The 12,227-nt window shown below is 36.8% G+C and overlaps 1 pseudogene; it reads left to right on the top strand.

Moving 5' to 3' along the window:
* Window positions 1-11,554: 11,554 nt before the first annotated feature.
* Window positions 11,555-11,654, top strand: LOC113314563 (annotated as a pseudogene).
* Window positions 11,655-12,227: the final 573 nt, after the last annotated feature.

The raw sequence follows: 12,227 nt of genomic DNA, 5'->3' as shown, positions 1-12,227 counted from the left end.
ACTCAAAAAGGTCTCTCTCTTATCTTTACAACTTGAACGACTATTTATAGGGAAATACATAGTGGATGACAGCTATTCTGTCCTTTATTTTCGTATATAGCTTGCGACATTCTCACGACCTTACAAATGTTAATTTCGCAAGCTCTCTAATTTTCGCAGGACTATCACATCTTTCTCATGATCCTAGCTGACGTCGTTTGTTATATTCTTCCTGAAATTGTTCGGCGACGCTATTGTGTTGTACCATTGATAATTTCGCTGAGACATTATTGTTGCGAGATTCTGATCCTACATCTTGCCTCTTCTCATATCTTCTCTGCAAAGTAGAGAATGATGTGAGAAATGCCGCAGCTGTTCTCTTCTTTATATTCTGCATTTATCATACGTATTTTTTCTTCCATTTATTTCTCGACACGTCTTTTGTAACTGTTGCCTTTTAACCGCTTATATCTTTCCGTATTAATCGTGTTGATTTTCTCGAGGAGAAATTCCCTCTATATATATTCCTTCTCACTCTCTTTTTTCTTCTTTTTATTTTCTCTGCAACTTCATCGTTCTCCTGCAAATTCCATTATTGCAACTTTTCTTCTTTCTTCTTCAACCTTCTTAAGTTCTTCTTCATCTTCATACTGGATCTTCATAGTTCGTAATTTTCTTCGAGACAATCTCCCTGCTATTATTTTTCATGGATTTATCAAGGTTAGTCTTCTCTTTTCTTCTTTATGAGTTTTGTTGAATTGATATATTTGAAATTGATCTTGTTTATTGCCTTATTTGGTGTTGTTTATGTGATTCCCATACTCTTGTTATTTCAGCAAAAACGGCTCCAACACTAAATTTACAGTTCAGAACCCAACATTCCCAAATCACAGCATAAGGTTGTCGCACATAAAAGAAAGTCTGCGAATGAGAAGGTAGTAAGAAAAACTATCTTTTTCTAATAACAATATTGTTGCCTCTGTTTCTTATCTGGATTGTAATTCGCAGGGTGATAAAGATCTTAAACCTCTCAAGAAATCTCGCCACCTTAAAACTGTTCCAACTTCTGTTCCCTTCCACTACTCATTTCTTCAAATCTCCTGCGACATCTTCGCAAGATAAACCTTTATCTCCAATTCGCGAAAAGCTGCCTCAGACTTCATTTCTTCAGCTGACCTTTCTATGATTGAAATCCCCTTGTGATCCTTCTGCGAATGAAACCTCTTCTCTTCCCATTGAGAATGTTTCTCAACCTTCTATCTCTACCAGTTCTCTACCAAGTCTCTTCCTCTTTCGAAAAAACCGTGGAAGGGATAGATATTGCTTTCAAAGTTTTATCTGAATTCTGGATGATGGCAAGAAGTCTTCTACTGATCCTATCAAGTCTAATGTTTGCGAAATTCTGAGCAAGCATTTGGGTTCTGACAGAGCTGCTTCACAGCTTTGGAAAAAGAATGTAATGCTCTTCGTCTGAAAATCAGAAGCTTCAGAATGTTTTGCTGGATCGTGACAATCTTCGCAAGAAGAATGATGAATTGAGAGGTATGATTTTCTTATCTATGTCTTTAATTTCCTTTTAATGGTTTTATCCTTCCCATGTTTAATTATCCTTGAAATCCCTCTTTCGCATGTTAAGCATTAAACCAGAAACGAATAATGGAGAGATATCAATTTGAATCTGCTGTTGAAGAAGCCCGTGTTGATAAAGAAATCTTGATGGATCAATATAACCAATTAGATAACCTCTATTCATATTCTCTTGATCAGATAAATAATCTTACCAATGAAAATACCCAATTAGTTCAAAGACAAGATCTATTAAGTAATGAAGTATCTCGTCTTTCTTATTCTTTAACTAAAGCTAATTTAGGGATGGAAACTTTATCAGATGAGAATAAGACCTTATCTCAAGAGAAGCGAACTTATTTAAACAAGATGGCGATATCTTCGCAACTTAGTATTCTCCAAAAAGTATGTGCTGACCAAGATCAATCTCTTCGCTCTTTGAGAAATGAACTTAAAGAAGTAACAAAGTCATCTATCGCTGAAAGAGATACACTCATTAAAGGTAGAATAGCTTTAAGTGTAAAGGTGAATCAGCTTAAAGAACAATATTCCAAATTAGAAGAATCTTATTCTTCTCTTGCGAAGAAAAATGCCTTTCTTATTTCTAAAGAGAAAAATCTTCAGTCTCGACTTAAAGGTTTAGTTGGAGATAAATTTGATGACGCAATGGACCGTTGGGAGAATAGTTATTTGTCCTTGATTCAACACCTTATTTCGCAAAAGGAAGGTATTCATAATAGTTTGACTGCCTTAATTATCTTTTTTTTTTTGTCATATCTCTCTGAACTCCTTATATTAATGAAATTTTGTATTCTATCTTTCGAAGAGTCTGAGAAGAATCTTCATTCTTCTATTTCTGTTTTGGAGGCTAAATATGCCAAAATTCGCAAAGAAAATGCATTGCTGTCTCTACCTTACTGGTTCTCGCGACCGAGCAGAAAGAAGACTTGATTATCTTGCTTATTTTAAGGATATTCAAGATAGGAATCATCAGAGAGCACTTCTTCGCCAAGTTCATCTCCGGGCTGAAGTCCTTGTAAATGACATTTTAGTCCAACTCTCTTCCTCCTACATCAATTGATCCTTTAGAAGTAGATGATGATGAAGTTCCTCGTCCTGCTGATAGTGATTATGATTACGAAAGCGGTGCAGAGGATAATTTCTTGGAAGATGAAGAAGAGTTCCTTCTAAAGAAGCGTCTGCTGGTGTTAATCAAATGAGAAAGAAATTTCTCCTGAATAATTGCTGGCGATAATCAAGATGCTAGTCATGGCGAAGATCAAAACCGAAATGAAGGAGCTTGCGAGAATATTGGCGAAGAATTTTGTCATCTCCTGCTACTGAAATTAATATTGAAGCTTGAGCTTCTTATCTAGCTTTGTCTTCTTGAACTGTCTTATTTTTATCACTTTTGCGAGTTACATTTTTCAAAACTTTGGAATCAACTTTTCCTTTTAATATTTTGTTGATGAGAAAGATAATGCTTCTTGTGTATTGATTCCCATACTTGCCTCTCATTATCTTTCTTGCAAAAAATAATTGTTACGAATACTTATAATTAATTTGTTTTATCATATGGTCTTATTTTGCCTTCCTAATTAAAGGTCTTATTATGCCACCTCTTGTCATTGCGACAAAATCGCAGGACGTCCTTGCACTTTCATGCAAAAACCCATTGATCTTGCCTTAACTTTTTCTTTTGTATTATGGCCTCTTCAGGAATGTTGCGACAATATGACAGGCCTAAATATTCTTGCGAAAATAAAGCCCCATGACATTGCCGTCTTGCGACGAAATCGCAGGACGTCTTCGCACTTTCATGCGAAAACCCATTGATCTCGTCTTATCTTTTCTTTTGTATTATTGCCTCTTCAGGATTGTTGCACAAATATGACAAGCCTTAATATCCTTGCGAATAAAAAGCCTCATGACATTTGCGTCTTAAGACACTTATCAGCTCCCTAATGGAGGGTGCCGCCCTTATCTCCCCCTGGTTCCCCTTCAAGGAGGCGTACTTCTACCATACAAGGTTAGCTCCTCCCATCCAGTCTTAACAACAACCAGTTGTTTTCGCAGCCTCTTATCCCTTTTACCTATAGGGCTTATGGTTACGAGACTGCACCCTAAGTGGGGTTTTCTTCAGGCCGAGTGCAGTATAAGCCAAGACTTGTCAAGAATGGCAAGGACGCTTCAAACCCCCCACTCTTGACTCAACCGTGTACCTCGGCGCCTTGATCAGATCTGCACTCCTTGGGAGAGTCCTTATTACCTTAGTCGCCCAACCTAAGTCATATGCTTAAGCTGAGAATCCAAGGTGCCTCTCCCGGATGGGCTTTATTGACCCCAAATCTCCATGACTCAGGTTCCGGTGGCGGTGTAGCCTTTCCCTGAGCCATGCACAGGTACCCCCTAATATGACGTACTTTAGGTCTTACATTTGCCTCTTGCGAAATTTTATTCGCGAACTAGGGTGTACGCCATAAAGGTTCGCCCTTTCTTTTATGTCATTGTTCTGTGATTATCTCTGCGAAAATTTCGCACATCATGATCTTGTTTTGATATGTAATCTTGCAATTATTCTTTCAGAATTCCATAACTTCTCAAAGCTTCTTACGGATAATATCTTTTTAAGTACAACCTGTTCCATGGTCTGTCAATCTATGACCAACATTCTTCCTTCTGGATCCATTAATCTATAAGCTCTGTTCCAACTATCTCCTTAATGATGTAAGGTCCATCCCATTTTTTCGCTAATTTTCCACCATTTTCTCGCTGATATATTGGTGTTTCTCGCAGAACTAAATCTCCTGGTTGAAATTCGCGTATTTTGACACGTTTATTATATTCTCGAGCTAATCTTCGCTGATAATTCTCCATATGTTGTAAAGCTTTTTCTCTTCTTTCTTCTAATTCATCAAGTTTGTTTAAAATTAAGCCCGCACTAAGATTTTTCTCCCAAGCTTCTCTTTTTGTTGTCGGAATAACAACTTCTGTTGGTAACACCGCTTCAACTCCGTATGTTAAACAAAAAGGTGACATTCCAGTAGCTTCTCTTCTAGTTGTATTATAAGCCCATACTGCATTATGTACTTGTTCGCACCATGCTCTGTGATGTCCTTCCAATTTCTCTTTAATATATCTGCAATTGTTTCATTTGTTGCTTCTACTTGCCTAGCTTGTGGATACAAAGGAGTTGACTTCCACATTTTATCTTGAATGCATTAAGTAAATTTCTATATTCTTCCCAAACTGTTTCCCATTATCAGATACCAACTGTGCAGGAATTCCAAATCCAAATGATATTTTCGAATATGAATGTAAAGATATCTTTGTCGCGAATATGCTGTACTGCCTTCACTTCTGTCCATTTTGTGAAATAATCTGTTGCGACTATTAAGTATCTTCTTTGTCCAGTTCCTGGTAAAAATGGCCCCACAATATCTAAGCCCCATTTTCCAAAGGGCCAACACTGGTTGAAGATGACAATGGTGCTCCTGGTGCATGTATTTTCTTTCCATGCCTGACAATCTTCGCAACGTCTTGATATTTGTTTTGCATCTTCATGCATGTATGGCCAGTAATAACCTTGCATTTTTGCTCTATGTGCCAAAGATCTTCCTCCACTATGATTGCCAGCATCTCCACTATGTAACATTTTCAGCACCTTTTCTCCTTCCTCTCGTGTCAAACATCTGAGTGATGGTCCACTAAAGGATTTTCGGTATAGCAACCCATCTCTTAATTCATAATTCGTTGCTCGGCTTTTTAACTTGTGTGTTTCCAATCTATTTCTTGGTGTTTCTCCTTTCGCCAAATATGCATGAAGTTCCATTCTCCAGTCTGCGACATTGTTTATTTTTCTTCTTTTTCATTATCTATTATCATCACATCCACATCTTCCTCTTCTTTATTGATTGATGGTGACAGAAGTGTTTGTATTTTTATGCATCTCGCAGTTGGATCTGTCATCATGCTTGAGATGAAAGCAAAAGCGTCTGCGAGTCTATTATCCTTTCTTGAAATGTGCCTCCATTTTATTTTGGGATTTTCGCTGACAATTCTTCAACCAGCTTCTTGTATTTCTTCAAGGATGGTTCATTTGTAGTATACTCTCCTTTTATTTGGCGAATAACTAGCTGCGAATCACTAGTGATCCTGGCATTTTCTAGTTTCATTTCTATTGCGAATTTTAAGGCATGTATCACAGCTTCATATTCTGTTTCATTATTAGTGGATGCAAATTCCAATCTGAATGAAAAAGCCATCTTTTATTCCTTCTGGCGAAATTAAAACAATTCCAACTCCATTTCCTTCTCCATTTGATGATCCATCTACCAATATTTCCCATCTATTTGGTTCTGTTAATAAATCTTTTGGATCTCCATGTTCTTCTTCTACATCCATCATTTCTTCTACTGCTTCATCTTCTTCTAAAGGAAATTCTGCCAAGAAATCCGCAACAACTTGTGATTTTGGTGAAGACAAAATTTCATATTTAATATCAAAGTGGCCTACTTGTGCATTCCATCTCTCCACCCTTCCTGATCTTTTAGAATTCTTCATCACTGATTCAATTGGTACTTTTGTTAATACCTTTATCTTGTGTGCTTGAAAGTATATGCGGAGCTTAAATGATGCATAAACTAATGCTAAGATTAACTTTTCAATCTTTGAGTAATTCTTCTCGCAGTATTAAAAGTTTTGCTAATGTAATAAATGGGTTTCTCCACTCCTGCGTCTACTCGCAATAACACACACTTAATGCATGCGACGTTGTCGCAAGGTATCAATAATTCTTCTCCTGGTTCTGCTTTTGTAAAATAGTTGTATTCATAAGATGTTCTTTGATTCCTTGAAAAGCCTTTTCACATTCATCACTCCATTTAAATTTTGCACCCTTCTTGAGTATATCGAAAAAATATTTGCATTTGTCTGATGATCGCGAAATGAATCTCCCCAGCGAAGCTAGAAGCCCATTCAACTTCTGTACATCTTTTATTGTTGCTGGTGTTGGCATGTCACGAACTGCTTGCACTTTTTCTGGATCAACCTGTATTCCTTCCTTTGATACAATGTAGCCTAAAATTTTCCCGATGCAACTCCAATAGTACACTTCTCAGGATTCAATTTAATGTTATACTGCCGCATTTGTTCAAAAATCTCCCTCAATCTTGTACATGGTCTTTAGCTTCTTTACTCTTTACTAACATGTCATCCACGTATACTTCTAATGTTTTGTATCCATTTTGCGAACACCTTCTCTACCATTCTTTGATATGTCGCTCCCGCATTTCGCAAACCAAATGGCATTTTCGTGTAACAATATAAACCTCTAGGGGCAAAGAAAGCAGTATGTTCTTGATCTTCTTCAGCGAGAGGGATTTGGTTATACCCTTTGTACCCATCTAAAGATGATACCCTATCATTTCCCGCTGCGGATTCCACCATTTGAGGAATATCTGGTAACGGAAAACTATCTTTGGGGCAAGCTTTGTTTAAATCAGTGAAATCTATGCAAATCCTGATTCCTTTTTTTTCTTTGGGACAATGACCATATTCGCTATCCATTCTGGGTATTTAGCTTCTCTTATAATTCCTGCCTCAAGCATTTTCTGTAATTCTTCTTCTATTTGGGAATGGTAAGTTGTTGCAATTTTTCTTATTCTCTGTTTAAATGGTCTCACATTTTTGTTAATCTCCAATTGTGGCATGCAATTGATGGATCTATTCCTGGTATCTCATCCATGTTCCTGCGAAAATATCTTTATATTCTCGCAACAAGTTAACAGTTCTTTCTTCTTCTTCTATATCCATTTTGGTTCCAATTCTCAACATTAGAGGCTCCTCTAGTCCCAACGTTTATTTCTTTTGTTGGTTCTGCGGCAGTGTAACTGGGTTTAGGTTCTCCCATTGGTGTTGGTTCTTTTATTGCTTTTATGGGTCCTTCTCCTTCTTCCGAAATTTCGCTGGGTATTCCTTTGCCTTCTTTTGCCCTTATCATATATACTCTAAATTCTTCTTCCTTCTTTGCTTCCTTTGCCAATTTTCTGCGAAATTGTTTCTTTTTTGCTTGTCCTTCATAACGTTTTACTTCAATTTGATGACATAATTTCGCATTGTCAACATCTCCTCTGATTTCACCTATTCCATTTGGAGTGGGGAATTTAATACATTGATGCAACGTTGATACCACAACTTTTATCGCATGTATCCATGATCTTCCTAATAACATATTATATGGCGATTCCATATCCACCACGCACAATGTTACATGTGTTTCGATTTCTCCAAGTGGAATTCGTACCACTATCTCTCCTTTAGGTTTTGTTGTGGATTTTCCAAAGCCGTGAACAAAATATGTTGAACTGGACATTTCTTCATCTTTAAATCCCATTCCCCGGAATGCGTGATAAAATATTATATCAACTGAACTTCCTGTATCGATTAAAGTTCTGTTCAACATCCATTCTCCTGTGGATTTTATTGTTGTCTCCTTCTCTTTTCGTGTAATAGGCACTGTGATGACCAACGGAGATGTGTGGTTCAAATTTTCTTTTGGTATTTCTTCCGCCATGAATGCAATTTTTTGCTTTTCCCAATCTTTCAAGGGTGATGTTTTTTCTACCGCCATAACTTTCCTTCCTTCAAAATTTCGTTTATGTATTCTTCCTTTGATGTTTTCATGGAATTCATTAATCATCGTTTTTGTTATCATATTACACTCCAATCTTTTGCCATTTTCATTAATTCTATTCATCTTTCTTCTAACTGATTCACTGATTTATTTAATCACTTTCTTGATTTGAATATTCTCAATCAACAATCTTCAACTTTCGATCTTCAATTCCCTGTTTCTAGCGCCATTATGTAGTTGCAGGAAATCCTACACTACACCCCTCATATGATTTCATTGTTGATCAACTCATTTTTAGGTTTACACTCTTAATTTTATTGATAAATCTTTGAATATTCTTACAAGAAAGATAAATAAGTCAAAAATAATCTCTGCTCTGAACTTTCTCTCTCCTATTTACTTGTTTCTCACTCAAAAAGATCTCTCTCTTATCTTTACAACTTGAACGACTATTTATAGGGAAATACATAGTGGATGACAGCTAATCTGTCCTTTATTTTCGGATATAGCTTGCGACATTCTCGCAACCTTGCAAATGTTAATTTCGCAAGCTCTCTAATTGAGAGCATAAGCCATTTCACCAGTTGTAAGACCTCTTGGATCATCACCTCTCTTAATTTCCTTAAAGAGCTTGACTATCACCTTTGGAAATTTACCTTTTTCAATTGCCTTAGCAGCATCTCTGAGAAACTCCACATAGTACTAAAAGAGTGTGATAGAGGTTGAGTTTGATCCTCAAGAACATCATTAAGATGAGGAATGTAATTTCTAGTTGGAACATTAGACATTTTCCAAAAACTAGAAAGAACTAAAACTGAAGAATGTTTACTATGAGTGTTTTGAAACTTTAAAGAAGTTGTTTTGTATCTGTTTTTTTGTTTGAAAGTTATGAGACTAAGGCAACTGGTATGAGGGTTTATATAGGCTATTATGCAAAGATTTCTGTGAGGATTGCAACCTACATTTATTGTGGACACTTGTAGGCAGTAGAGAAAGGAAGTTAGAGAATAATCACTCAAGTAGATTTTGTTCTTGCATGTTGATTTAGGAATGTATCTACCGACTATTTATGACACTTGTAGCTTGTCTTGGATAGTTACTGCTTGACCTTACTAAAATAAGAATGCAAAAATTTTATAACACTACTCCTTCTCAAGTAATCTCCCACTTGTAAAAAATGTTCGTTACTACCAAAGTTATTAGAACTCTTATCACTGACAAATGATGCTAGGATGATGCTATAAACTTTTTCATGAGTGATCCCCAAGAAAGTTTTAATGTTGATGGAAATGATTACCCTTCTACCAACATTCCGAATTCTTGGTTTAACATTTTTGTCTATTACTAAAAAGAGAGATACTTTACTTGGGCTCCAGATATAGTCCGGCTAGTTTGCGTCCTAGTCTACTTATTTGGGGTCTACCAAATTTCCCTTTCCTCTCCACCAAATGGCTATGGGGTGCCAAATATCTCAAAAAGTCTAGTTTACCCCCAAATTAATTCCTAAAACTAACCCATATAAATACTAATCCTTACCATTTTCAGAAAAATCCAAAAATATAAAAACCTAAATCAGAAAAACTTTCTATTTTCATCATAATCTTTCCAAATTCTCAAAATCCTAATCAATTTTTTTTTCATTCTCTTCTCCAGCGATCTTCAATCCAACCAAGAAAAAGGTAAATCTCCATCAACTCGTTCTAGTATTCGCATCTCTTCATTGATTTACATGTTTAAATCTTCGATTTTTGAAAACCAAAATCTCTGATCTTACACAGAATCGGTTTATGTTGACATATCGAATAAACCGATTCTGGGTTTTGTTATTCGGCCATGAAGAGCATGCAGAGTAATCGGTTTATATGATTATTAACATCGACCGATTACATTTCCGAAACCGGAATATGAAAAAACATCACCAGAATCGGTTTATAAGTACATTAGCATAAACGGATTCTGGGTACTAATTTTTTTGTAACTCTAGGTATCCACAATCAGATTTTATTTGCTTGTTAATTTACCAATTGTGGAACTGTCCCTTCATATTCCATTTCATAACCGGTTTTTATATATGTATCACATAAACCGGTTGTTTATGTCTGGCATTCCTGTGTATTTTGTACTTTGGAGTTGTAGTGTTCTGAATGATTGAACTTACGTGACTAGCTAAGAAAGCTTTCTTATGGACGCTAAGTTTTCTCTTTCGCGTACACATATCCTTGAGGAACTTGGCATAAGCAGGAATTTGCCTAACTGCATCTAGTAAAGCAAGGTTTATGGTAACTTGCTTAAAAACCTCCAATATGTCATTAAAGTTCGATTCCTTCTTTGTTGGTACTAATAGCTGGGGAAATGGGGCTCTAGGCACAGAATCAGACCTCTCAGGAACCGAGTTGGCATCATCGGAAATTTTATCAGTCCCCTCATCTAGTGGTCCTGAGGGATGAGATCCTGAGGAATGAGATCTTGAGGGGTGAGCTACAGTACGTTCACTATCGGGCATGGTTACCTGATTGGCTACTACTCTGCCACTCCTAAGGGTTCTAACAACATTCAATTGATTCGATGGTTTTACACCTACTTCATGAACTCCTCTAGGATTGGGATTAGTCTGACTAGGGAACCTTCCGTTATCTCTCTCACTTAAGGTCTTAGCTATTTGGCCGACTTAAAGTTCTAACTTAGCAAAAGTCTGAGCATTAGTTTGAAAGTTCTACTTGGTTTCCTGTTGAAAACTAACTCGGCTCTTTACTAACATGTCCTGGCTCTGTGCTAACATATCCTGGCTCTTTCTTAATATACTAAGAGATTCCTTTAAGCACGTCATTCTATTCTCTGAAGAGTTCTGAAACTGACCTGAAGAGTTCTTATCTGAACCAAAACCTGGGGGAGCATTAGAATTACTAAACTGACCTTGACTCTGGCCCTTAGACCATGAAAGGTTCGGATGGTTTCTCCAACCAGGATTATAGGTTTCTGAATATGGGTCAAACTTCTGACGGTTATCGAATCTAGTGTTATTATAGAGAGCATTGGCTTGCTCTTCATTATTCTGGCCTTCCCAAAAAGGCTCTAATCTACCACTAGTGTGATCCACTTCTAAAGCTTCTAACCTTTTCGCTATAGCAGCAATTTTGGCACCTGATTCAAAGTTTCCTTCTACCCTATTAATGTTTCCTCTGCCTAGAAGAATTGTTTTCTGGGGGTCCCCTATTACTTTCCCATTGTTGGGTCTTTCCGGAGATTTCATGCAAATATGTCATCACATCATCAACTGTTTGGTTTTCAAACCCACCTGTACACATAGATTCTACTGTGGTTGTAGTGGGATAATATAAACCCTCATAAAGTATCTGAACTAACCTAACCTTTTCTAAACCATGATGAGGACATTGGGCTAATAGATCATTGAACCTTTCCAAATACCTATACAAGGATTCTCCCTCCTGTTGAGAAAATGTGCAGATTTGCGTCCTAATAGACGATGTTTTGTGCATAGGGAAAAACTTGTTCAAAAAGGCAGATGTAAGTTGTTCATATGTTTCAATTGATCCGGAAGCCAAACTATATAGCCACAATTTGGCTTTATCTTTCAAGGAAAAGGGGAATAACCTGAGTTTCAAAGCATCATCATCAAGGTTTATAATTTTTAGGGTACTACAAATTTCCTCAAAGTCCCTAACATGGAAATAAGGGATTTTCATTTTCTTTCCATAAAAATATTGGGAGCAACTGTAAGGTTCCAGGCTTAAGTTCATAATTTGCTTCAGTTTCAGATAACCTCATACACGAGGGACGAGTAGTCCTAGTAGGGTTCAACAAGGCTTTCAAAGTTGCCATTTCTGGGACTATTGGAAAATCAGGATTTTCTCCTCAAACAGACTTTCAAAAACGGAATCTTCAAGAATTGGGCTTTCTAAATTGAGGTAATCGAGACGCTTAGAACTACTAGGTTTCTCTTTAACAAATCTACCTAGGCATCTATTTTACGTTCAGGCATGCAAAATAATAAGGTAGGGAATTCTATTCAATCACAAAACAAAGCTGA

This window comes from Papaver somniferum, chromosome 9 (genome assembly GCF_003573695.1).
Source record: "Papaver somniferum cultivar HN1 chromosome 9, ASM357369v1, whole genome shotgun sequence".
NCBI lineage: Eukaryota > Viridiplantae > Streptophyta > Magnoliopsida > Ranunculales > Papaveraceae > Papaver > Papaver somniferum.
The sequence above is the reverse complement of the archived record's forward strand: the minus strand, read 5'-3'. Positions and strand labels throughout refer to the sequence as shown.